Source organism: Adiantum capillus-veneris, chromosome 6, assembly GCF_014529385.1.
Source record: "Adiantum capillus-veneris isolate H3 chromosome 6, ASM1452938v2, whole genome shotgun sequence".
NCBI lineage: Eukaryota > Viridiplantae > Streptophyta > Polypodiopsida > Polypodiales > Pteridaceae > Adiantum > Adiantum capillus-veneris.
The window spans coordinates 149,867,897-149,892,396 of NC_140936.1; the positions used below are offsets into that span (position 1 = coordinate 149,867,897).

The 24,500-nt window shown below is 41.5% G+C and overlaps 2 pseudogenes; both read left to right on the forward strand.

The window, feature by feature from the left end:
- Positions 1-429: 429 nt before the first annotated feature.
- LOC147456466 (uncharacterized) lies at positions 430-1,494 on the forward strand (annotated as a pseudogene).
- A 3,937-nt stretch (positions 1,495-5,431) lies between these two features.
- On the forward strand, positions 5,432-21,547 carry LOC147456467 (serine/threonine-protein kinase AFC2-like; annotated as a pseudogene).
- Positions 21,548-24,500: the final 2,953 nt, after the last annotated feature.

Here is a 24,500-nt window from a genome sequence, read left to right on the forward strand (position 1 = left end):
AGAGAGCTTAGAGTGGGGATCACAAGAGAGGACCTAGCCAGAGCATTCAAAATTTGGGTCCATGTTTGGTTGGCAGTCCCTCTCACCTTGAACAACTTAGATGAAAGGCAAGCATGTACAAATATGCCCATGGAGAGCATCTGCAAGAAGGTTTTAGACAAAAATCAATCCACTGTTGTCAACAACTATTCCACGGAGAGGCTAAGTTAGTTTCGCTTCCGTCACCAAGGTAGTTATAGCGCTCTTTTCAAGCTGGACACCTTTTTTATTCTGTTGGTTTTTGCAAGTATTGACTATGGTAATCCATGAAGAATTTATTTGTGAGATGTATTTGCTATATTGAAGGTGCTACAATAGTCAATTACAACAATCAACCACTTAAGGCTCTTAGAACCATGCCCACAAAGATGACCTATTGTAAAAGGTATCATGCTTGTACTTCATAAGGGTATTGCTTTACAGGTTGAGCATGCTAGGTAACTTGGAATGTCTTATATTGGTTTTCTAGACCACCTTGTAGCTACACTAGTATATTGTTTAGGTGTATAGGTAACAAAAGTTAGGAAATTGATGATAGATAGGGAAAATATATCTATGAAAGGGTATTGAGTACGTCCAAATTAACAATTTTTTTACCCAGGCTTCAAGAACGCATCCTTCTTTTGTATGCCACTAGTTTCCATCAAAAAGAGGCTTCAAGATTTTCATGAAGCAGGGAGATGGGACTGATGCTTTACATCAATTTTTTTAAATGGTTTATGATGTGACAATCTAATGGGTATCTTATAAGCTCATTACCTTTGAAACCTTATTACTTTGTAACTCTTGATGGTACTCACTTGGCATTTAGGTACCGTGAGCATAGAAATTTGGTAGAGAAAGCAAGAACTAGCATTGTAAAAGCATTTCAAGAAGCTCCATGCTATCTAGTTTATTTAGAGATCACGCTGTCCTGTAACATTTGCAAAAGTTAGTACTTGTCAAGAGATACAGAGCCCCTCCTTCAAAAACTTGGAGCAGTATATCAAAGAGCAAAGGAGCCATTGAAGTGCCTTCAAAATTTCATGAAGCCCAAAGTTTGGAATGCCGATTGTGTCTAGTCCTTGCATCTACCTACCTAAGCCCAGAAGACGAAACAAGCTCTAGGTACTCTGGAAAACAGAAGGAAAAATGAGAATATGGTAGGGCTTCAAATGGATTGAATTTGCAACATTTTGATAATTTGGGTGAAGATCATGGTGTAGATACCCAATTAGAGGACAATTTGACAAGAATAGGTATTGTGAGCATGGGTTCTCTCATGCTCCAATGAAAGGCAATTTATCTTACATTCAATTTGGGAAGGATTTAAGAGGATTGTGACCTAGATCTACGTGTCTTGAGCAAAGAAGACACCTAAAGGTTGAGGAAAAAGAGGAGGGGAAGGCTACGAAAAAGAGGAGGGGAAGGCTACTCCTTGAACTTGTGCCATCTACAAAAGGAGGAAAAAGCTAAAGTTTGAGAGAACGATGAATTTGTATGAGAGCCTTGTGTAAATTAGTATTTACATTGATTTTACCATTGGGTGTGTTGTCCCAATGTGAGCATGCAAATTTATAGCTTGTACTTGTATCCAAGTTTGGGTTTTTGGAGCTAGGGAGATCCTCCTAGCCTATGATGTATAACGAATGGAGGCAAGAACAATGAATTTAATGATGTTGTCCGGATGGTACACGATAAGCATGAAGAAACTCTACGATGTGATCCAAGACTTGTGTCTCTAGATTATGTTTCCAACCTGGGTCAATTGTATTTATTTATTTTTGTATCAGCTTCACATGTTGCTGCCTTCAAAAGTTTTGAACATGCTTGAATGTTCTCACGATCTGCCAGATAGAGTATAAGGTCGTACATGTTGCTGCCTTTTTTGAACACATTTTATGTCATTTTGGAACATAATGGTTTCTAAACCATTTGAATTATGTGTGCAACCATAATGAAACTAAGGAGGTGTAACCATATAAATATTTTTGGTAGAGGGTAATGTCTTTCCAGAGGAGAATGTGCACCACTTCTACTGGGCTGCCCTACTCTTGTCCCTGTACAAACTTAATTGCTTTTGTAAATAGGAAAATTGGTAAATAAATTCTTTTCTAATGCTATTCTCCACAGTCGTGGAGTGTAAGTAGGCATGCTATTGTCCTTTGTGTCGTATCAAACAAATAAATTCATATTGGATATTGAGACAGGTTGGATAGAAAGACTAAGCAGGTTTTATGTGGAAGTAGATTAGATGCTAAGCTCACTTCTGTCACAATGATCCTCATTGTGGCTTTCTTCTTTAGTGTTTGAGGTCCATTGCTTCATTTTCGTAGAAGGCATGCAGCAATTCTTGCATCTTGGATGCACCCCACCTCTGTAAGGCCATATCATCTGAGCTTGTTTAGTATCTCGCTTGTGCTCCTTCAAATTAGATCGCGAGGGGTTGAAAGCTAATGGTGTGTATGGAGTTCCTCCAGGAATTGCAAGCTGCTATCTTCATTTCACAATTGAGTCTTGGATCTCAGAGCTTGAGAAATCAAGCTAGTGCTACTAATGAAAAAAAGAATGCTCAAGTTTTTGATGGCCAGTCAGTGGATATTTGTACATAACTTGTTACTTTGAGCATTTTTCTCTCCCCAATAGCAATGTCGCGAACATCTTGGACTATGAATAACCACTTGTTTTATGTATTGGATAAAAAACCATGTTTTCCCAAAACAAAACCATGGTAGATGTCGGGAAAGGAGTTGTGTCAACCAACCTTACTACAACAATTATGTGGAAGAATGGAATAGAGGTTTATAAGAGAATTTTTCACCCTTGAGATGCCTTTGGTTGCATTGTAGATATGACTATGTGAAGTGTATTTTCCAACAATGAAGGTCAGTAGTTGCAAACATCTGTGACTCTGAAGAGCCAACCAAAGATAAAGATACAAAGGGAGACATTGGCACTGTTGCCAGTACACAGTGCCACCTTTGAGGGGAGAAAAGGGGAAGGGGAACTTGAAAGGATTCCAGAGGTGGCATTTGATTCCACATGTCATACCCCCTTGCAAGAATCCTTTCCCTCGTTACCTTATAAAAGAGATAGATATAGCCCCCCCCCAAATTACAACTATGTTTTTGGTGATCGGCTTATACAAGTAGCGCTTAAGGTTCACATTTTCATTACCTCTCTTGCCCTCTCCTTGTACCATCCAGGTTTGGCTACTTCCTTATCGTGCATACTTGCTACTGGTCTACTCTTATAAAATGCTATAATGCAGAATATTATATCCACCCCTTAGCCTACTTTTCTTCCCAATTTTTTCCCCACTCGTCTCTATGTGCATGGGCAATCCTGTCGTTTCCTCCCACTCAGCTCTACCATGCAATAGCCCTATCGCTGCCATATTTTCCTCCTCGATCACCCCACACACACACACACACACACACACACACACACACACACACACACAGATATTTCAGCCCGCCACAACCCCCGCAAACAATACCTCTCATTGCATGCAGCATGCCCCGGTTATTTTCACTTTCAAAGTCTCGACTTTTAAGTGTTTTTTAGCTCCAACTCTTGTTCAATTCTCCACGCTCCTCTTTCAGCATCATATAAGATTTTTACATTTATTCTTTTGTGAAAGGTGCACCACCTATTTACATTTATTCTTTTGTGAAAGGTGCCCCACCTACTTTGTGAACACTTGCACTGGTTTCAATGGTGCCAAGCCTGGCTTAAGACAAGTTACATTAGACAAGAGTACCATGGTAGGCCAATGTGAAGCTTTGTTTCGCCTCTCACCTTGTTACCTATTGAGCAAGACATAGGAAAGAGCAAGTAATTTTCTTAGTAGCTTTCCTCGCTCCTACGATATCTTAACAGGCCATCGCAATCCGTCACCTTACACGGTGCTTTCTCATCAGAAAACCATCTGCGTATCTCTGCGCGTGTTTGTCGACTCTCTCTCTCTCTCTCTCTCTCTCTCTCTCTCTCTCTTTTGCACTTGTGCTTCTGTCAAAGCGGTAGTCTCTTACTTTGTGGCTTTGATAGTTTTTGTCTTTGTCTATCTACATTCTTTTGGATTCATTAGGTTTTCAATTATTGTGCCAAAGATCAGGGTATGGGTGCTTTAATTTTTTAATTGTGGCTGATGCGGGTTTCTTGTTTAATTCAGATCCTTCTTTGGCACCCATGTGTTGTTGGGACTGAATAAAAGAGTGTCCATTGTGAATGTAGCATGGGTGCACGATTTCTTAAAAATTTATCAAAAGCTAGAATGATTGGGAGATCCTGACTTGTTGAGTCAAAGTAAGCAATAAGGAGATCTCTCTCTCTCTCTCTCACACACACACACACACACACACTCACACACATTGTAATGAGTCTTTGTCTCTCTTTGTTTTGCAAATGAAGGGAACCCGTAGTTTCTCCTTGTGTGTCTCCCTCCCCATGACTTGTGGCATCCTGCGAGGGTGAGGTGGCGAGCTGAAAGAATGAGGTAACGGTTGGCCCTCTCTCTGGAACCCGTTTCAGAGGCGATCGACAACTAATCCATGAGCACACTCTCTTTGGCAAGTAGGCTGCAATAGGCCAAGGGATAGGCAAAAGCACGGAAGAGAAATCTGTGCAGGAGGCCAAGAAAGAGCCAAGAGCACTCGCTCTGCAATCTCTCTCTCTCTCTCTCTCTCTCTCTCTCTCACTCGTTGATGATATGTTCTTGTCCTGACATTGTCTATCACATTGGGCTCCAAGAAATATACCCAATGAGGCTATGAGGATGTTGAACCTGTGGGTTGAACTCTCTATCTCTCTCTTTTTTGCAGAGGAGGCGACCCCCCTTTTGTGTGTGTGTGTGCGGGGGGGGGGGTCTGCAGATGAAGAGAGAGCTCAAGCGAGAGGGTGGAGAGAGAGAGAGATCTGGTCTGCATAGGAGGGGCACCAGCAAGACGAGCTCATGCAACCTAGTCTCTACTACAAAGGGATGAGGAGGTAGGGGGCACATTTGTGGGCGAGGAGAGGGAGGTGGAGGGGGTAAGGCAGGAAAAAGGGGGACGCAATTCTCTCTCTCTCTCTCTCTCTCTCTCTCTCTCTCTCTGTCTCCCATGAGGAAGCTGACGTGGAAAGGGGGAGGGGGGGAGATATTTTGAGGTTTGAGTAATTGAATTATTATTTCATGTATGCCAGTAGTGTGTCCAAACTGCTTCCTTTAATCTTTTGTTGATCACTTGCTATCTGCATGCTGTTTTATTTGCCTTTAGGTTTATCCCTCCCTTATATCTGCTCAAGACAATCAAGTGGTGGATTCTTGTATTGTCCATGGTGACAGCCTTTGCATTGACCCTAAGAAGTATTGCAAGGTTGATGTCAAAAACTTTAAAATGGGTCTGGCGATGAATGTCTTGAAGTGAATTCTATGTCTCCTCCTTGGCACAAAGATGATCACTTCAGTTTAGTTGTTGGGGAAAGCTTGACTTCAAGATATACTAATCTACCATAGAGCAATTTGAAAGCCATGCTACTTCTTGACTAATTGCAGAATACACTTAAAATAGCATTGGTCATGTGCAAACAAAATTTTACAGAAAATGGGTGAAGGCACATTTAATTTGGGCGGGTGTTGGAATCCTAGGATCAAGAAGCTGAAAAAGTAGATGCCATTTTTAGTCGTCCGCCGCAGTGCTGAGAAATACAAGGGAGCTGCAATGATTCAAATTGATGTTTTTCTTACCCTTGCCAAAAAGATAGATTGTGCTCTAGGTTGGGCTATCTCTCGCTCTATGTGCTTGTGTGTTTATGTTTGAAAACCCAACAATAGATTAAAATGTGCAATCTTTTGAACTATACAATCGATAAGACTAGAGACAATACAACTACACTATAAATGATACATTATACTAAATCTTAAATTCATACATCAGCTCTATGGTTACAAACTAGATTTAAAATTAGTCATTGAATATGGCTAATTGTAAATCTTCAAAAAAATGTGCATAAATATGTTATCATCCATATGGATCTACCGTTACATCTACAGTCTCTGTAGTAATCCCAAGGAAGAGACCTGTTACCTACTGCCATCCACACAAATCATTAAGTTAGTACTTAGCATGTTTCATGTGGGAAGACAGGTGTCGACGACCCCTTCCCCTTATAGTTTCAAGAATTACCCAACAAGCCTAGCCGATGAGACAAGCAGACTAGCAAGCTAATACAAGGGAGAATTTGTTAAGAGAGAAAAAAAGAGACAGGGGGGAGGACAACAAGTATAAAGAAGAGCATAGCATGGGAGGAAGAAAGACAAAGATAGGAAGATGGCAATAACTAAACAGAAGAAAAGCAAAGAGTAGAATTTCCTTGCATGTATAGTGTTCCGCATACATGTCACAATGACAACATAATTAGCACAAATGATCTCTTATATTGTGAGAGAATATATTATAGAGAAGAAAAAAAAACTACACTTGCACCATGCTCAATCCTAGGCATGGCATCCTTACAAGGACATAAAGTATTGTATAAGAACTATGTGCAAAGCTGCAAAGAATGCTTTCAGCATGACTGTGAAAGCCTAATTAAATCTAAAAAGGATTGCCATGCCATTCCAAACTTAAGAAATACTTCTCAAACAAAAAAACTTCTTGCAAAACTGCTTGATATGACAACATAAGCTTTCTCAGAAGTAATTGAGTACCTTCTTATAGAGGGAAAAGAAAATCCATAAATTTCACACCTGATAATGAAGCTCCTTCTGCCAATTATCATTTTAACACCATCAAGTGGACATTTCAATAGCCGTCTACACATCATGAGATCTCACCGCATTGTTTTTTTTGTTTGTGTGTGTGTGTGTGTGTATGTGTGTGCGTGCGTGTGTGTGCGTATGCGTGTGTGTGTGTGTGTGTGTGTGTGTGTGAGAGAGAGAGAGAGAGAGAGAGAGAGAGGAACGAAGCAAGGCAATTTAGGTGGAAGCCATGCATGTAGCATGCAAAACCTTATGAAGAGCATAGGTACAAATAGCATATATGAGAGGATAAAATGCCAACAAGAGCTTCGCACCTTGGAGTGTGTGGAGCATGTGTGAGAATTATGATCTAAAACGGGCCCAAATGGATAATCCTTATCTCGTAGTCACATGCTTAACCTCCATGAGTTCAGAGTTCAGTAGATAGCTAAGATAAGTCACCTGGAAACATGGCATGAGGATGGGGAGGTAGACAAAAAGAACTTTTCCTTCACTAATGCCTTTACTTTCAAAATGGAAGTTTCCAATTTCTTAATCGTGCATAGGCTATCCACACTTGCTTTGTTTGAGAACTTACCTCTACACAAAATATCTTTGGTTTGATTCTCTAAGAAGGTGAAATAGCATATTTAATTACTTTAGCCCCCTCAGCATTAGCATCCCAAAGAACATTAATGAAAGAAATGTTAATAGGTCATCGCGCAAAAGGCTTGGTAGAGCACTCCAAGGATTTAATCTAGAGAGAGAGGTGTATCTAACAACAATGACCTTCATGTTGCAAGAATTGAGTGATTATTACAAGATTGTGTGTGTGTGTGTGTGTGTGTGTGTGTGTGTGTGTGTGTGTGTGTTTTTCTGGCCCTCCCCCATTTCTGAGGAGAGGTCCACATGTTGAAGGATAAGCAAAAATATTTTTGCCAAGAAAAATGTGTAAGTGTGTGTGTGTGTGTGTATGCATGTTTGCGACGGTCAGAGAGATTGTCCTCGAGAGAGAGACCAAGATCATACTGGTAATGTACTTGTGTGTGTGTGTGTGTGTGTGTGTGTGTGTGTGTCCCTCCCCCAACTCATGGGTAAGATCCACATAGTGGGGAAAAGCGCCCACTATGTGGAACCCTACTCCCCCCCACCAAAATAAAAACGGAAGCTAAAACATGTATATCAAGTGTTAGAAAGGGGTCCCTAGAGGGATTCAAGTGTTTAGCAAGGGTCGCTTGAGGGGTTTAAGAATAACAGCTAATGGATATTGACAATTTAGCATATCTCTCTGCAGTAATGGTTATGCAAATGATTTGGTGCCACCACAAATATATTCCCTAGTAAAATGAACCATTGTATTACTATTTGTCAAGAAATATAATATTGACTTGTCATGTCTTTAGTGTTTCACCCTAGATGAGTAATTCTCACACAGACTAACACAAAGTCCGGCATTGTCATGTCATAAAAATGTCAAGCGTGATTTCCTTATTAAAATTAAAAAAATAAAAATAAGTGTGAATTCATAAGTGTGTTTTGAGCAAATTTGTCTGGGGTAAAGGATTGAGTAGTATGATCTTACTCATTGGACAGGGATAAAGATCTAATACGAGACCTGAAAGGTGAATATTCTTAAAGTCAATGGAAAGTAATCCAACTAACCAACAACTTATAGCAAAGTTATAATCCACTACACATTGGGAGTTATGTCTCAAATAGAGTGTTAAAATTTGAGCGACCCTCATAATGATAATCTAAATTATGTAGAACAAGTCTATGTCTTGCCACGATATTTTCAGGTGAGCTATTTTTGGTGAGCGCTTTTTAGGAATCAAGCAAGCAGATTCCTAAAAAGATTCTCTCTTCCTCCTTCTCTTTCTTTCTCGTGAAATTTTGCTAGTATCGGCTCCTTCTTTTTCTTCTGTGTGTGTGTGTGTGTGTGTGAGAGAGAGAGAGAGAGAGAGAGAGAGAGAGAGGGTAGAGATAGGCAATGAGGTATTAGGGAGGTTGAGACATAGACAAAGATATACCACAGAAACAACAGAGACAAGGGTACTTGAAACAAGAACATCCATTGATCATAGAAAGTTACATTTTATTGCACTTGCATTACATAGGCAAGAAGCATTTATCTTCTTGAAGGCCCGGTTTCAGGAGTAGTTGTGTTGTCCTCGAGTGGCGAAAGAAGATTCACCATGTTCCCTAGCTGCTGCGTCATTTGCTCCTCATCCTCCTCTATGATGAGCCCAATCTTCTTCCAGCAAGAGAAAGAAAATTGTCCCTTCTCGTTCAAGCTGAGCAAGGTCCGCATATTGAATTCTATGCGGAAATGATAGAGGTGATACACATTGACTGTTGCCTTCAGATCTTGTCGGCTCCATACAACGCCTCTTCGTTGGGAATGGCTTCCATGGCATCCCACGTAGACTTGATTTTATTCTCAAGATTATCGGACATCGTGAAAAGTAAGAGAAGTGCGCTAGGCTAGCTAGTGGATGCTTTCACAAAAATAATTCAAGCAATGCCAATTTATAGCAACTGTGGGAATATTATATTATTTCTTTATTCATGATGTGACACATAAACAACCACTTTCCAAATTTGAAAAAAACTGCAAAACAATGTACCAAAATGTGGCCAGCATAAGATAAAATTAGAACCTGGTAGAGTTGTCCATTTTGTGAAATGACATACAAAAAATGAGAATTGACAAGTTCTATGCATCCATGCCTGGGTAGGTCCACCCTCGGCTCAATGCCCTGAAGATATCAGCATCTGCCAGAATTGTTGATGGATAAACATGTTCTCATTTTGGCTTAACCCTAGCACATGCAGATAAATAAAATACAAATGTTTACATGCAGGATATGGTTTTTGCGGTGACACTCATTCCATGAAGTCTGGACATGTGCACGATGGCTGGTTGCAAATACAAACATTGTACAACCTGACATCACCATCTTCACTTTTGGTCTCTACTTTGAAGACCTCATTAACACCATCTGCCGCACATATCTCTTCTACAACCTTGGCATTTAGCGCTAGTGCTAAACTGACCTTGTGAGCAGCACCCTTGGAAATGGAAGTCTGATACCGTACACGCATACCATCTCGCACTGTGGCTTGGTGCAATGCCTTGAGGAGTGGATGTATCTTTTGACTTGAAAGGAGAGTTGGTCATATTTTGTGCACAAACAACGGGTGTTACATTAGAGATTCCTTCTTTTTGAACTCCACTTGATACCCCCCTTCATGCAATATTTGCACCTCATCCGCAGATAGGTTGGTGCCCACATGCACAGGCCAAGTGTGGTGTGGATGTTGAGGCTGCGGCTCAATGTTCTGGTCTACTATATGGCAATGCAAGACATGATCCGGACAAAACCAAAACCACTAGCACACCACACCATTCGGATGCTTTCGATATCCTTCAAAAGATGGGGCTGGTATACCAACGCTTGAACCTGCAATATTGCTTCTACACCTTCGTCCTCCTCTTGGCGTGCCACTACATGTGACTCTACTACCTTGTGGAGTTTGGCGTATGGCCCACATTGCCTCATTGACCTTGCATCCCACTACATATTGTCCACCCGAACCTATACTTCATTTTGGGGTTTGTAATATCCCTTCTTGTGCAAAGTTGATCTTACGGGGTCTTCCACACTTCTTGCGATCTTTGGTGATCGAGTTGTACTCAGGCCTATGCGATGCATCATCTTCCACGTTGATAACCTCATTTGGCTTGTGTTTTCGCCTTGATGTCTTGTTTCTCTTGTCAATGGAGCCGGTTGTTTATACATTAGAGTGCCCTCAGTAGCCTTGTTCACTGCTCTTATTACTTGACTGGGACGTTTTTCATGGCGTTCCGCAAGCTTCTCTATCGATGTACCCTTCCCAATGTGTTTTCCATGGCTGTATGAAATGGTCTTTGTGCTCTGTAAGATGGAATTTTCAAGGTCGGTTGTACATGCATCATATAATGAAATGTGTGTTTACGAAAACCCTCCCTTGCTAGCCAGCTACCATGATTGCTCTCCATAAGGTTTCTGGAGTGTTTGGTCCATTGGAGCTTCTTTCTACGCACGTCATAATGCCACCCCAATGTGCAATACGAAATTCCCACCAACTAAGCCATGAATCCATGTATGGGATGTTACGGTCTATGCAATGACCGTTACGCCACCATTGGCGTATCAGACGAGCCTCTGCTGTTGCAGCCTCTTTTGTTGGTGCTTGCCTCCACTTCTCACACATTTCTTTGTGTGTGTGCTGAGAAGCTTGCACCACATACTTCATTGTGTGTTGATTCAAGCTTTGCTTCCAATGGAAAAGACAAGAACGCTCTCGACCGCTCATTGTATTGGTCTTGTTGCCACCATTGAAACTGCATTCTAGTTTGCTTGAGCTTTATCCACCATGAAGCCAAAGAAATTAGCTTTGTCACACTCACATGATTGCATTACATCATTGAGGCACTCCCAAAACAGACATTGCGTTTCCATGTCTTCCTGTTTCATTTCACAAGTTGCCATAGTCAAAAGGTCTTGCATGCTGCAAACAAATTGTTAGAGAGAGAGTCAAAGGTAACCTACAATGTTGTCAAGGTGCGCCATGTACCTTGGATCATAGACATGATAGAGGCCATAGTCACCCAATTGTTAACACGTCTGGTGTGATCAAACTAAATCCACGCACGTTGAAGATCGCTATCCCTATCTTGTCTCATTCGGTTCACCATGTCCACACTAGATGCTGGACAAATTGTGGACATTTTGAAGAAATAACATTTCTCCCCCTCCGTACCTTGACCAGGAAACCTGCTTCCATGGAAAAAGTCATATGTGCAGTCTCACTTCAGCTTTAGGAGTGCATCAATGCCAAAAGATTCTTTGTCAACCCCTCTTCATAAATTAGATACTGACCTCAAAACCTAACAAGGCTCATAGTGTTTAGAACAAAAACAATTTAGCTTAGAGGTTTGCATTGAAATAAGAATCTAGGAAATGCGCATACCAATTATCTTGCACCAAATTACCCAGCTCCTCAGTGATTGCAAATAGCTGTTGCTCGCCTAAAATTCATTCATTAGTGATGTTGTGAAGAAGTGTTGTACTTATAATTTCTTTTGCCAAACACATTTGAACCTTTCTGGCTCCTGCATATGGGTCAATAGTCAAAATCCTTTGCACCATCACCTTGGTGTTGTCCGTTAGTGTTTTGGATGTGCCGCTGCTGCACACATCGTGTCTATGAGTGCCACAATGAATCATGACTTTGGTGGTGGTCTCATCGGATGGCATGACATAGTATACTACACAATCACATGTTGCAATACAGAAAGCAATTGCCTTGCAAAAGTGGCATGTAAGGCTCTTATCTCCAATCCTATAATATTGTCCGGGTGCAGTTGCCTTTTGTATGTACCCTTTGAAATGACTTGTATTGGGAATATGATAATTAGCCAAGCGGGCACATTGTCCATTCATGCACTTCAGAGATCCTATGCAATGACTAAGACGCACTACACGCGGGAAAACTATATTGGACGTTTGTGGCTTCGACCACAAATGAGAATCATACTTATGCTCCATTGCATCCATATGGTGCAACCTCCCATGGTAGGTGGAAATTCTAAAACAAGATCACCATTGTAAGCCCTTGGAAGTTCCACTTGTTGTATTTGTATTAAAAGCTTTATCAGTGTGCCCTTCTTTTCTGCTTGCAAAAGTTTCAGTCTTGTACTCCTTTTGAAGCTATTTGGGAAGCAAAACTCGAGGCGGGGTGCAAAGATCTACTAACTCCTTTTGAGTAAGTATACCTCTGATGAACTATCCACAATGGCAATGGGACGTGCTAGGTGAGCGTGCATAGTGTGCTTGATGGGACACATTGACTTTGTATTTACGTGAAAGCTGTTCATCTAGTACATAGATGAATCCACCCAAATTGTTGAGCACCCTTTCAAGAGGCAAATTCATCTCAATATCACCAACTTCGATCACTGCATCTAAAGTTGTAAACTGTATCGGAGAAATTATTTCTAAAAGAAATGATTCAGATATTATAAATTTACCATTGTAAAAAGGATAAGAAATCTCTTTATCAAAGAAAAATAAAGAACAAGCCAATAATAACCTTAACAAATAATGAAGCATAAATTCATATTATATAAACTAACAAATTGTTTATATACTCACATCTAATAATATAGCCATTATAAGTTTAAATTTAATAATATTTTAACAAATTATTTTTAAAAAATGTTAAAAATATATAACTTTTAAAAATCTTATTTTTAAAAATTATATATAATATGATTTTTTTGTGCGACTGTGTGGGTACGCGAATAAGTTGTGTGACAAGCACACACATTTGGTGTGAGGTGTGTGTGTGTGGGAGAGGGCGGCATGCATGGGCCACACATTGCCACAAATGTGGCGTGTGGCCACTTCTCAATGTGCTAAGGATCGATGGCAGTGTGTGTTTGTGTGGTAGGGGGGGTGGTGTGCGGGCGCCCGAGTGTGTGAGAGATCCGGGGAGGTGCCTGGGTGTGGGGCAGAGGGGGTGTGTGGACGCTCGGGGGGTGCCCGAGTGTGGAGTGGGGGAAGGGGGAGGCAGTATGCGATAGCCAAGCGCTGCCACCCACGACGACGCATGTCCCCAAGGGCCACACATCGCCCAGTGATAGACCACGTTTGCCACCTCGTGGCCACGCAGGCCACCTCGTGGCCACGTGGTTTACCACATGTACCGTTGCCAGTCGATGATACATGTGGCATGCCATGTTGACCATGTAGTCTGCCACGTCGACAGCATGGTGGCCAGGTGGCATGCCGCGTGTACTATCGCTAGGTGACAATACACGTGGCATATTTTTGGCACCACGTGTCATGCCACATGTAATGTCGCCCATCGACAGTACATGTGGCATGCCACCTGGTCACAATGCTATTGACGTGGCAGAAGATGTGGCCAGCGTGGCATGCCACGTGTACCATCGATTACAATGGTACACGTGGTAAACCACGTGGCCACGAGGCGGCCTACGTGGCCGCTCCGTGGCCACGTGGTTCGCCAGTGGGCGACGAGTGGCCCATGGGCCCTCGCTTGCCCCCCACGCACACACACACATGCCTTACGCTCTAAGGCGTGTGTGTGTATGTGTTCTCACACACACACGTCAATGCGGGGTGTGTGTGAGTGTGTGTTACACACGCTAAGACATGTGTGTATTGTCACACACACCATGCGCACGCTAAGACATGTGTGTGTTGTCACACACACGTCAGCGCGGGGTGTGTGTGTGTGTGTTGTGTCACACACGCACATGCTAGTGCAAGGTGTGTATGTGTGTGTTGAATCCTACCCACCCCATGGGGGTGTGTGTGTTTTGTGTCACACACACATACACACACATGTGTGTGTGTGGACGTGCATCCATCATACATACACACCGCACGTCCACCACACACACACACACAGACACGTGCACCCACCACACACACACACACACATATCTCGAATATTTTAAAAAAAGTTAAAAAATATTCTTTTTAATTTGAAAACTTTTTAAAGAGATTTAGAAGGTCTTTTTCATATCATTCTCAACTCTTAGCTCTTCATATTTCTCCTCTTCTCTACTTTTCTATGTTACAATAGTTTCTCCGTTAGGCTTTTCTTTGATCCCACTTTCTTTCTCTCAAGCTCTTAACTTCATTTTCTCATAAGCCATACCTTTATCTATTTTCTCTAATTCTTTACCTAAACTATGAGAACAAGAAATCAATCCAAAAAAAATGGTGCCGTGGATGAAGTTTATATTACTACGTCGCAAGAAGTCCCTCCGCGATGCACTCAAGAGAGCGAACAATCTCATGTCTTAAGCTCTCTAGATCGGATTGTGTCCATTGTAATCGGTGTGGGTGGAGCAACGCAATCAAGTGGAGAATTTAGCCATCGTGTGGAAACTGCTACCACAATAGAATACTAGAAAATGAAGCGTTTGGAAATGTGATCGACAAGAATATTTCTTTGGACTGGGTGGATTCTCATAGAGCTCCCTGTGATGGCAAACTTTCGTGCTTATAGGGTTGATGGAGAAGGCATGGATCCAGTGGCTTCAATATCACGTATATTGGTGGCAATTAGAAAGGTGCATCAAGTGATTATGTCCTTGAATCAATTTGTTGGTGATGTAACTTGTGTCAGATTATTTGCTGCAAGAGAGTGCTTGCGATGGCCGAGAAAATGGAGGGCGAGAATCAACACGTTGCCATCCAACACACCGCTTGCATGGCAGGATGCATGTTGTACAAATTGGAATCTTTGATTGACACATTACGTACATTGTAGGTTACACTAACCTTGTCACAGTGGCCAAAACATTATTTGTTGTCTTGTATATGGTGGAGAGATGCTCTAGTCTTCCACATTCCCGAGCACCCCAGTGATGCATGGTGCAGGTCAGAGAGAGAGGAGGTGGGCTTATATCCGGACGCGTGGATAGATGACTTGCACCAAAGGGAGCATGGCTCAAGTGTCCTTCATGGCTGGATTACCCACCCGAAGAGGAAGCGTTCTACATAGGTATCATCCTATGTTTTTTTAGCCTTTTCCATGCAATACGACATGGGCATAATAACTTTCTTTTTTTAATCAATAGCGGAGCATACTGCTTCACGGAAGAAATCCGTTGTTTGTGATAGAGGATGAACTCTCTCCGAACACAACAAAGAAGCCGGCCTCAAAGAAACCAGACTCAAAGAAGCTGGCCTCAAAGAAAGACACAAAGATTGGCTCCACATCGGCCCCGTAAGCATCCTCAGCTGACTGGCAATGTGGCAAGAGAAGGAAGAGAGATGTTGCCTCAATGATAGTGAGAGCGAGCATGTGGTTGAGGAATATTCTGTAGAATTCAGCGATAGTGCTCAGAGCCTTGGTGCTATGAGCCACTGTGTATCAACACTTTCCTTCACTCCGAGACTAGTAGGGTCCACCCAAGAGTCCCCTCCGTGTTCACCAGCACAGGGCAGGGCTGCAGAGGACCTATCGGACATGGCTAGAGTGGTCAGAGAAAACCCTCTAGGTACGTGAAAATGGTTAATGTTGTGTTTTTCTCTTTAGCATTGCATGCTAGATATATTTGATCTTATGTTGAGCATACAGATATGCATGTAGAGTCACACCACCTTGTAGTGCATTCTAGTGTCAAGTGCTTGGAAAAATCTATTCCAGATGTTTTGTGCAATGATAGGTAAGCCGCACTTTTTTAGCTTCATAGTTATGTCCACAATTTTAGTGCTAGCAAAGATTGCACAAAGTTCTATGCAATCACTACGTAGATTCTTGGGCTCTCTAGCAGAAACAGGGCCGATGAACCCAGACTTGAGTTTGGGTGGCATACGTTTGATGTACATGGCCTTTCCCTTACACAATAGGCCACATGTAGCTAGCACAGGTGGAGTTCCTTTATGGAACCAATGGGATAGTGAGCTTGTGGATGTTGCATTCCTTCTTGCAATCGAGTTTCTTTTGGTTGATGGCATGGTTGTGGCGACATATCGTGTAGAACATCTGTCTATTGTCACTTCGAAGGTAGAGGGAGCTAGTTTGCAATTGTTGAGGATATTGTACATGCGGCTGCCGGAGTCTAGCTGCATGACTGTTCAGGGCTATGTAGAGGGGGTATGTTGTTTTTTGTATTGACATTGATCAGTATCTTTGTTGTTCACATTTTAAAATACCTACATTTTAATGTTATTCGTAGGTTGGTACTTTGTTGCTAGTCATTTTTTCACCCCCTAGAACCAGCATGTGTCGGCTTCCGAGGTATGATCGAGCGGATGGAGAGATTGCAGCAAATGCATGTGGCTTCTCTACAGATGACGACATGTTGTCGGAGAAGCTACCAGGTATAGATCCCACACAGTCGTTGCTTGATTGTATGGGTAGGCCTTATCATACAGGTGTTGAGAGGAGTCCAACGTTTGCCAGGTGCTAGAAACTTATTGGATTTTTTTACTTCATGTTCCTAAAAAATTGGAAGTATAACAAATCTAAGGATTTTTGTTGTTTTGTAGGTGGCTATTAGGTACCTTCACAAACATGGGAGATGTTGTGTTGGACTATTTTGCAGGAGTGGGGACATTGGCAGCACAATGTTTACTGCTATGCAGGCATTGCATCAGTTGTGAGAAGGATTGGTCAATTTTCAGTGCTACCGGCTCAATGCCTACCTTCCGATTTAGGCTCAACATTGATGTTTTTTAGGAGTGATAGAGTTCATGTAAGTGAGCATTCAAAGTAGGTGACAGAGCAGATTCCTCCGCTGGAGCCACCTTTGCTGACACCACTCAGCAGCCGGGGGGGGGGGGGGGGGGGGCAATAGCTTCTCCACATACTAATTTCACAACCCCAGTGTTGGCATGGCGTGCAACTAGACCATCCACCAGTGCATTCAGTGCCTCCACATCTGAGGCCCCGCCTGGAGTTGGCTCATTGCCTCTTTCACTACCTATAGGCCTCCCCACATATGGTTTGTACCCTTTGCCATTTGGAGGACTTCCCCAACCATTTGGTGCACTGCCTTCGTTGGCACGACCTTTGTTTCCTCTCGGAGCATACGGCCCCCCACCACCCTCCACCTCACCCATGATGTATTCCCCCCCCCCCCCCCAATATGTATTTACTTTTGATGCAATGGAACACATAGATTTAGGGTTTGCTATATCAAATAGACCATAATTGTGTGTAAGGAACTTCTCTTTGTTTTATCAATAGTGTATTGAATGCATCCATGGTGGTAAATTATGTTTTTTTTTAATGTGAGTTAGCATTGAAAGTGCAATCTTCAATGTTACATTTTAGTTGAAAATGTGGAGAGAGAGAGAGAGAGAGAGAGAGAGAGGGAGAGAGAGGATCTTTTGGGAATCCGCTCGCTCGATTCTTAAAAAGCGCTTGCCAAAAATCGGTCACCCAAAAATTGCACCCTATCTTGCCAAGTAAATGATACAAACAAGAATACTGAGTAAGAGATATGCTCTCACCTTTAATCATGTGTTTTAGTCGTTTAGTATATACGACTGTTTGCAAGGTGGTAATCATTACCACAATCCATCCTACAAAGGAGTGATAGCTACTTGATGACAGAACAAAAGCCCATAGACAAAGGAAAATAAGTATATAAATGGAAATAGAACTTTAAATATACACTACTATCGTCTATCCACTAGAATTGTAAGAGGATTGGATTACCACTATCATGTCTATAAAGATAGACACTATCCTAATTAGTAAGCACCTATAAGAAGAAATGATTACTTAACCAAGTTAGGCACCAACCCTTTCTCTTGGAATGGGTGGGTCAGGAAAAATAAAGAAGAAGGGTCTAGGTCTAAATGCATTGTATAGTGCTAGCCACACCACTGGCTAGCTTGGGACAAGGGTGTGTGTGTTTATGTTTGAAAACCCAACAATAGATTGAAATGTACAATTTTTTGAACGATACAATGGATAAGACCAGAGACAATACAACTACACTATAAATGATACATTATACTACATCATAAATTCATACATAAGCTCTATGGTTACAAACTAGATTTAGAATTAGTCATTGAGTATGGCTAATTATGAATCTTCAAAAATTTAGAATTAGTCATTGAGTATGGCTAATTATGAATCTTCAAAAATATGTGAATAAATATGTTATCATCCATATGGATTTGATGTTACATTTCCCGTCATTGTAGTAATCCCAAGGAAGAGATCTATTACCTGCCGCCATCCACACAAAAACATTAAGTTAGTACTTAGCATGCTTCATGTGAGAAGATAGGTGTCGACGACCCCTTCCCCTTGTTATCAGTCTCAAGAATTACCCAACAAGTCTAGACGATGAGAGAAGCAGACTAGCAAGCTAATACAAGGGAGGATTTGTTAAGAGAGGAAAAAAGAGACAGGGGGGAGGACAACAAGTATAAGAAGAGCATAGCATGGGGGGAAGAGAGACAAAGATAGGGAGATGGAAATAACTAGAGAGAAGAAAAGCAAAGAGTAGCATTTTCTTGCATGTACAGTGTTCCGCAAACATATTCGCAAAAAGGTCACAATGACAACATAATGAGCACAAATGATCTCTTATATTGTGAGAGAATATATTATAGAGAAGAAAAACAAGCTACAGTTGCACCATGCTCAATCCTAGGCATGGCATTCTTACCAAGGACATAAAGTATTGTATAAGAACTATGTGCAAAGCTGAAAGAAATGCTTTCAGCATGACTATGAAAGCCTAATTAAATCTTAAAAGGATTGCCATGCCATTCCAAAATTAAGAAATACTTCTCAAACAAAAAAGAATATTGCAAAACTGCTTGATATGACAACATAAGCTTTCTCACAAGTAATTGAATACCTTCTTATAGAGGCAAGAGAAAATCCATAAATTTCACACTTGTTAATGAAGCTCCTTCTGCCAATTATCATTTTAACACCATGTTGAAAGAATTGAGTGGTTATTTACAAGATTGTGTGTGTGTGTGTGTGCGCACGCGCACGCACGCGCGTGCTTGGCCCTCCCCCATTTCTGAGGAGAGGTCCACATGTTGGAGGCTAATCAAAAATATTTATGCCAAGAAAAATGTGTGTGTGTGTGTGTACGTGTGTTTATGCGTCTTTGCGACGATCAAAGAGATTGTCCTCGAGAGAGAGACCAAGATCATATTGGTAATGTACTTGTGTGTGTGTGTGTGTGTGTGTGTGTGTGTGTGTGTGTCTAGTGTGAGGAGCTTGCATTGGAGGACAATTTAAATGGTGAAATTTTTTGTTGCTTTAATGGGGCCATTTTTTATCTATACAGGGGGTGTCCAGATCAAGAGATGGTTTGATTACAGAAACCACATATGTGTAGCGAGTAAGAGGGATATGTATCTATGGCTTGTTATTCGAATAATGAGCTTCATGTACATTTGTTGTGAGGTATTTGAAAGGCTTGGTCCAAGCTTGTATGACTTTTTGTGGACTAATGACTCTCATTCATTTTCTATTGATCTAGCCCGAGACTTTGGACGACAGATTTTGGAATCAATAGCATGTTTGTGTCTGCTTATATGAAGTGACTTTTGGATGCCTATTAACATACTTGTAAGTGATGTAACTTTCTTGCTAGCTTACAAGCAATGTTTTGACAATGTAGACATGCACAATTTGAGCCTCAAACACACAAACCTTAAACTTGAGAATGTCTTTTTGGTCACTTCTGATTATGTGAAAGTTGTTGAGCGAAAGATACTTTTATCAATGGGTCCATAAAATGACATGCATTCCCCCAAACAAAGTTGATAGCCTAACATGATCTTTGCTTGCCTTTGTTCTTGTTGTTGGGCACTTATAGGACACCTTAAAGCATTTAGCTCAAATGAGATGGGTGCCTAAGTCAAATAGGATAAAGCTTATTGACTTTGGTAGCACCACCTATGACAGGGATTGTAGTTTTTCAGTTGTATCTACCAGGCACTATCGTACTCCTAAGGTTACTTTGGGTTAGTAATAGTAATCCCTTGTTTGTCTGCCTGAGGAACTTTCAACCCTACCTATTGTGTTTAATTGTTGTTCACACAAACATTCAAGTATCTTAGGATCTAGGTGGAGCTATCCAAGTGATATTTGGAGCATGGCATGTATCGTGGTTGAGCTTTGATTGGTATTGCTCAACTTGACTTTGCATGAAAATTTGGGGACTGAATAGGAGTGCTAGTGCAATGATTAAAAATCTATGTCCTGCTATAGGGTGAAGTCTTGTTTCAAACACATGAAAATCTAGTACATTTGGCCATGATGGAACGCATTTTTGGCCCAATACCCTCTTATTTGGTTTGAAGGTCATTTAAGTAAGTATGATATACTAATGGTGATGGGACTTGATCTTGTCTCTTAGTTGGGAGAATGGTGAATGGGCCCTGATCTTGTCTCTTAACTGGGAGAATTGATATTCCTAGTATTGTAGTTTTTTTTTGGTGTTCATCTACATCATTCCATGGATGACAATAGTGGAGCAGTTGTATTTAGGGGTAGCAATTTTCTTGTCCTATGGTTATTTGAACAGGGGAATAGCTTACAAGTACTTCAGGCATGAGAGAATGCTTAGCCTAATCAGTATATGACAAGGGAGAGTATGGAACGGTTCTTTGAAGTCAAAGTGAGCGTCATGCAAATGCTTTGTCTGTTAAATGAGTTTTTTTGTGATGTAGCTGAGTTTATGTTCTGTGACCATCAATTGTCTCTCCATTTCTAGGATTTGTTGGTGAAGCATGTCAAGAAGGCTCCAAGCTCAAAAGTGAATCTATTGGTGTGTATGTTCTTCTTTGATCTGTTGGATAGGCTTACTACCATAGAGGCCTTGAAACATCCTTTTTTTCAAGAGTCTTTGCCTCAAAGATCACATGCATGGATGGCTCATCTTGATGTTTTAAGTGAATTAAGACACAGGGTAAGGCTTGGGGTTGGTGCAGTGAGAAAAAATATTTCTTATCAAGATGGGAGCACAAGACATCTGAGTCTTAACCTAATTGCATTCACTATACTTGTGTTGTCAATCATGATCACACCTGGAAGATAAGCCATCTTGCAGTGTGAAGGGTGTGTCATCCGTGCTGAATAACAGTCACCTTGCAATGATTCCTGTAGGATGTTGAAAAGCAGATTGCTGGTCATGATGTTGATAGATTCTTTCTGTATTGTGGCTATATGGCAAGATATGACACTTTGCGAAGAGTGGTAGATGGACAGCCTAGTTCTCTTGTTTAGGTTGGTGCAACTTGCATGGAGGCCATGCTTGTGCCAAAATATGACTGTGCAATGATGTTGGCAAAAAAGAGGGGTGTCAACCAGTGCTTGCTTCGATGTGTCTGTCAGGATCTAATTTTGGCTGGGAATCTTATCAAGCATATTTGTGCCAATCCAAATGGGATGTGGTAGTGAGTAAACATTTCAAGTTGATTGGTGGCTATGACGGTGAGATGGTTTCAAAGTGGGTGCTCCAAGAAGCACATTTTCATCACACTGTAATTCAGTGTATAACCCAAGGTGTAATACCTTAAAATCCTGAGGATACCAATATTGAGACCTTAGATTGCCTACTTGAGAGAAGGGAAGCCATGATGCTATAATCTATGTGGATAGTGTGAAATGGCCAGTCATATAGTTTTGACGAAGAAATTTATCAAGTTTCAATCAAGTTGTTCCATCATGCCTTCTCTCTACATTCATACACGATATAGTACAAATCAGGGTTTGTCGATTTTGCTGATTGTTATGTGATTTTGGCCTATATGGAAGAAATTGTTGAATTCCTTTTGTGCCCAAAATTTTTGTACTCCATGGAAATGGCCTTTAATGGGTCTGTCAATTTATGTTTCAGGACAAGTTGCTTGTTAATTGTTTTCGAGGCAGATAATATTATTTCAGTCTCTAGAAGAAAGGTGGGTATTAGATGCAATATTACAGGATATGCAATATGTTTTTATGTTGTGACAAGTTATTTTCTCCCCAGAAGAGAGTTTGATAATGCTTTGGATTTGCAAGTCTTGCAACATTTTGATACGCTATACTTGTTGACAAGGCCTCTGTGCAAGCCGTTTGGGACTCTCTATTGCTGAACAATGTTTTGAACCTTTGAAAATCTTGGCAACTACCCTCCATTGGATGCTTGCGAAACTACCAACAAGCGATAGTATTTTAGAACACTATTGCTACAAAGGAGCTTGCTATTGAACCCTTGCTTTATGCCACAAAAAAGGTATTGTTTTAGAACACCCTCTGCTCTGTCTGTGTAAGATTCAATAGAGTATTGAAATGCACTACCTGGGCTTTGATACCACTGTTGGGATAACAAAATTATAAAGGTTGTAGTCAAAGGAAAATCATGAGAGCTAAAAGCGTGCACACACACACACACACACACACACACACACACAGACCAAACTTGCATGCTATGTTTGATTGATTGAAACTCTTACATATATATAGAATTGGACTAACTAATAACCACTCATTTTACCCTGAAAAATCCAGAATAAAGGAGTGGTCTTTATCTGTCTGTGACAGGGTAGCTCCCCACACAAATTGGACTAGGCTTGAAACCCAACAACTTTTGAGCATCCACACAATTCTTATGTAAAATATATGTTGTTAATGTTACCATATACATGTGGTAGTGATGTGTGTGAACACACTAGGACCGCCGGGGCATTTTTTCCCTCTTTAGGAGGTTTTTTCCCCCGTGCATTGTATATACGCCCATCACTCTAGGGCTATCTATCTTTCCATTGCGCACTAAGTAACACACTCTCTATTGTGTGCCTTGAGCTTCGTTCGTCTTCTCCAAGCTGTGTGTGTTTCTCTGCAACCCTAATTCCAACAATTGGTATCAGAGCAGGTCACGTCCTCCCGGGCTTAGTCGCCAGCTGCTCCAGCACACGCCTGCTCACTTTCTCCGATTTCAGTGAGCTTTGGCGAGCGTTCGCAGGTCGACAAATATTTTGGGAGAGGTCGAAGAGCTCGGTCTGCACAGAATTTTGATTTGGGCTCATTTCGGCCTCCGTTTCCACTACGGGCAGTACTGCACAGGTTATTTCGTCATTTTGTGCAGATTTTCTGTCAGTGCCGTTTTCTGCATAACAGGTGCCTTATAGTCTTCTACGGTTTGTGCTATATAGCACAAGTTGTTCCCGCTCCATTTCTCCTATTTTCGGGCAGTTTTCACATCAGGTGCAGCATTTACCATGGCTGACAACAACAACACAGATGTGTTCAAGATGTTTGCTGCTGAGGACAGGTTGGATGGGGACAACTACCCTATGTGGGCTTATATGATGCAACACGTTCTTGTGTCAAAAGGTGTCTGGAACATTGTGCAGGGCATTGATGTACGTCCTGGTTCTGAAGATGTAGGCGATATTGAGGATGTTGCAGGTCTTGCTGCAAGGATTGCAGCTGTTAGAGTTGTTTTGCCTACAGCAGAACAAGCTCGTTGGGATGTTAAGGATGCGCAGGCTCATGCATTGATTGCGTTGTCTGTGAAGCGCACCATTATTCCTCACATCCGTTCAGCAAAATCTGCAAAACAGGCTTGGGATATTCTAGCAGGTCTTTATGCAAGCCGCAATGAGGCTAAAATTGCTTTGCTGCGTAAAGAGCTAGAGTCGAAGATTATGCATGAGGAAGATGATATGGACACTTTCCTTGCTAGTGTCAAGGATATCAATGAGCAACTCATTTCTGCAGGTGAAGTCATTTCTGACAGTTCCCTTGTGCAGACTGTTCTTGATGCCTTACCAGATTCCTACCAGACTTTTGCTAGTACTTGGAGACTGATGACCCAAGGAAATCCTGAAGTTGTCAAGTTTGATGCATTATGCACATTGCTGTTGCAAGAGTCACTTTCTAGAAAAAACAGGACTAGGCAGCGTGCAGTTGAACAGGCTTTTATTGCTTCTCAAAGAAAGGGTGGTAACAGTAATGCAGCCACTTCTTATGGTTCTGCTGCGAGTGGCAAAAATTCTGTTCCTAATGCTTCTACTGGCAGCACTTCGTCTGGCAATTCTGGTGATAAGGGCAAAAAGAAGATGCGTTGCCATTATTGTAAAGCCAATGATCACTTAATCAAGTCGTGTCCTAAGTTGAAGGCCAAAGAGGCTAAGAAGAAAGAGGGTGGTTCCACTGCAAATGCTGGTTCCACTACAAATGCAGCCATTGTTGA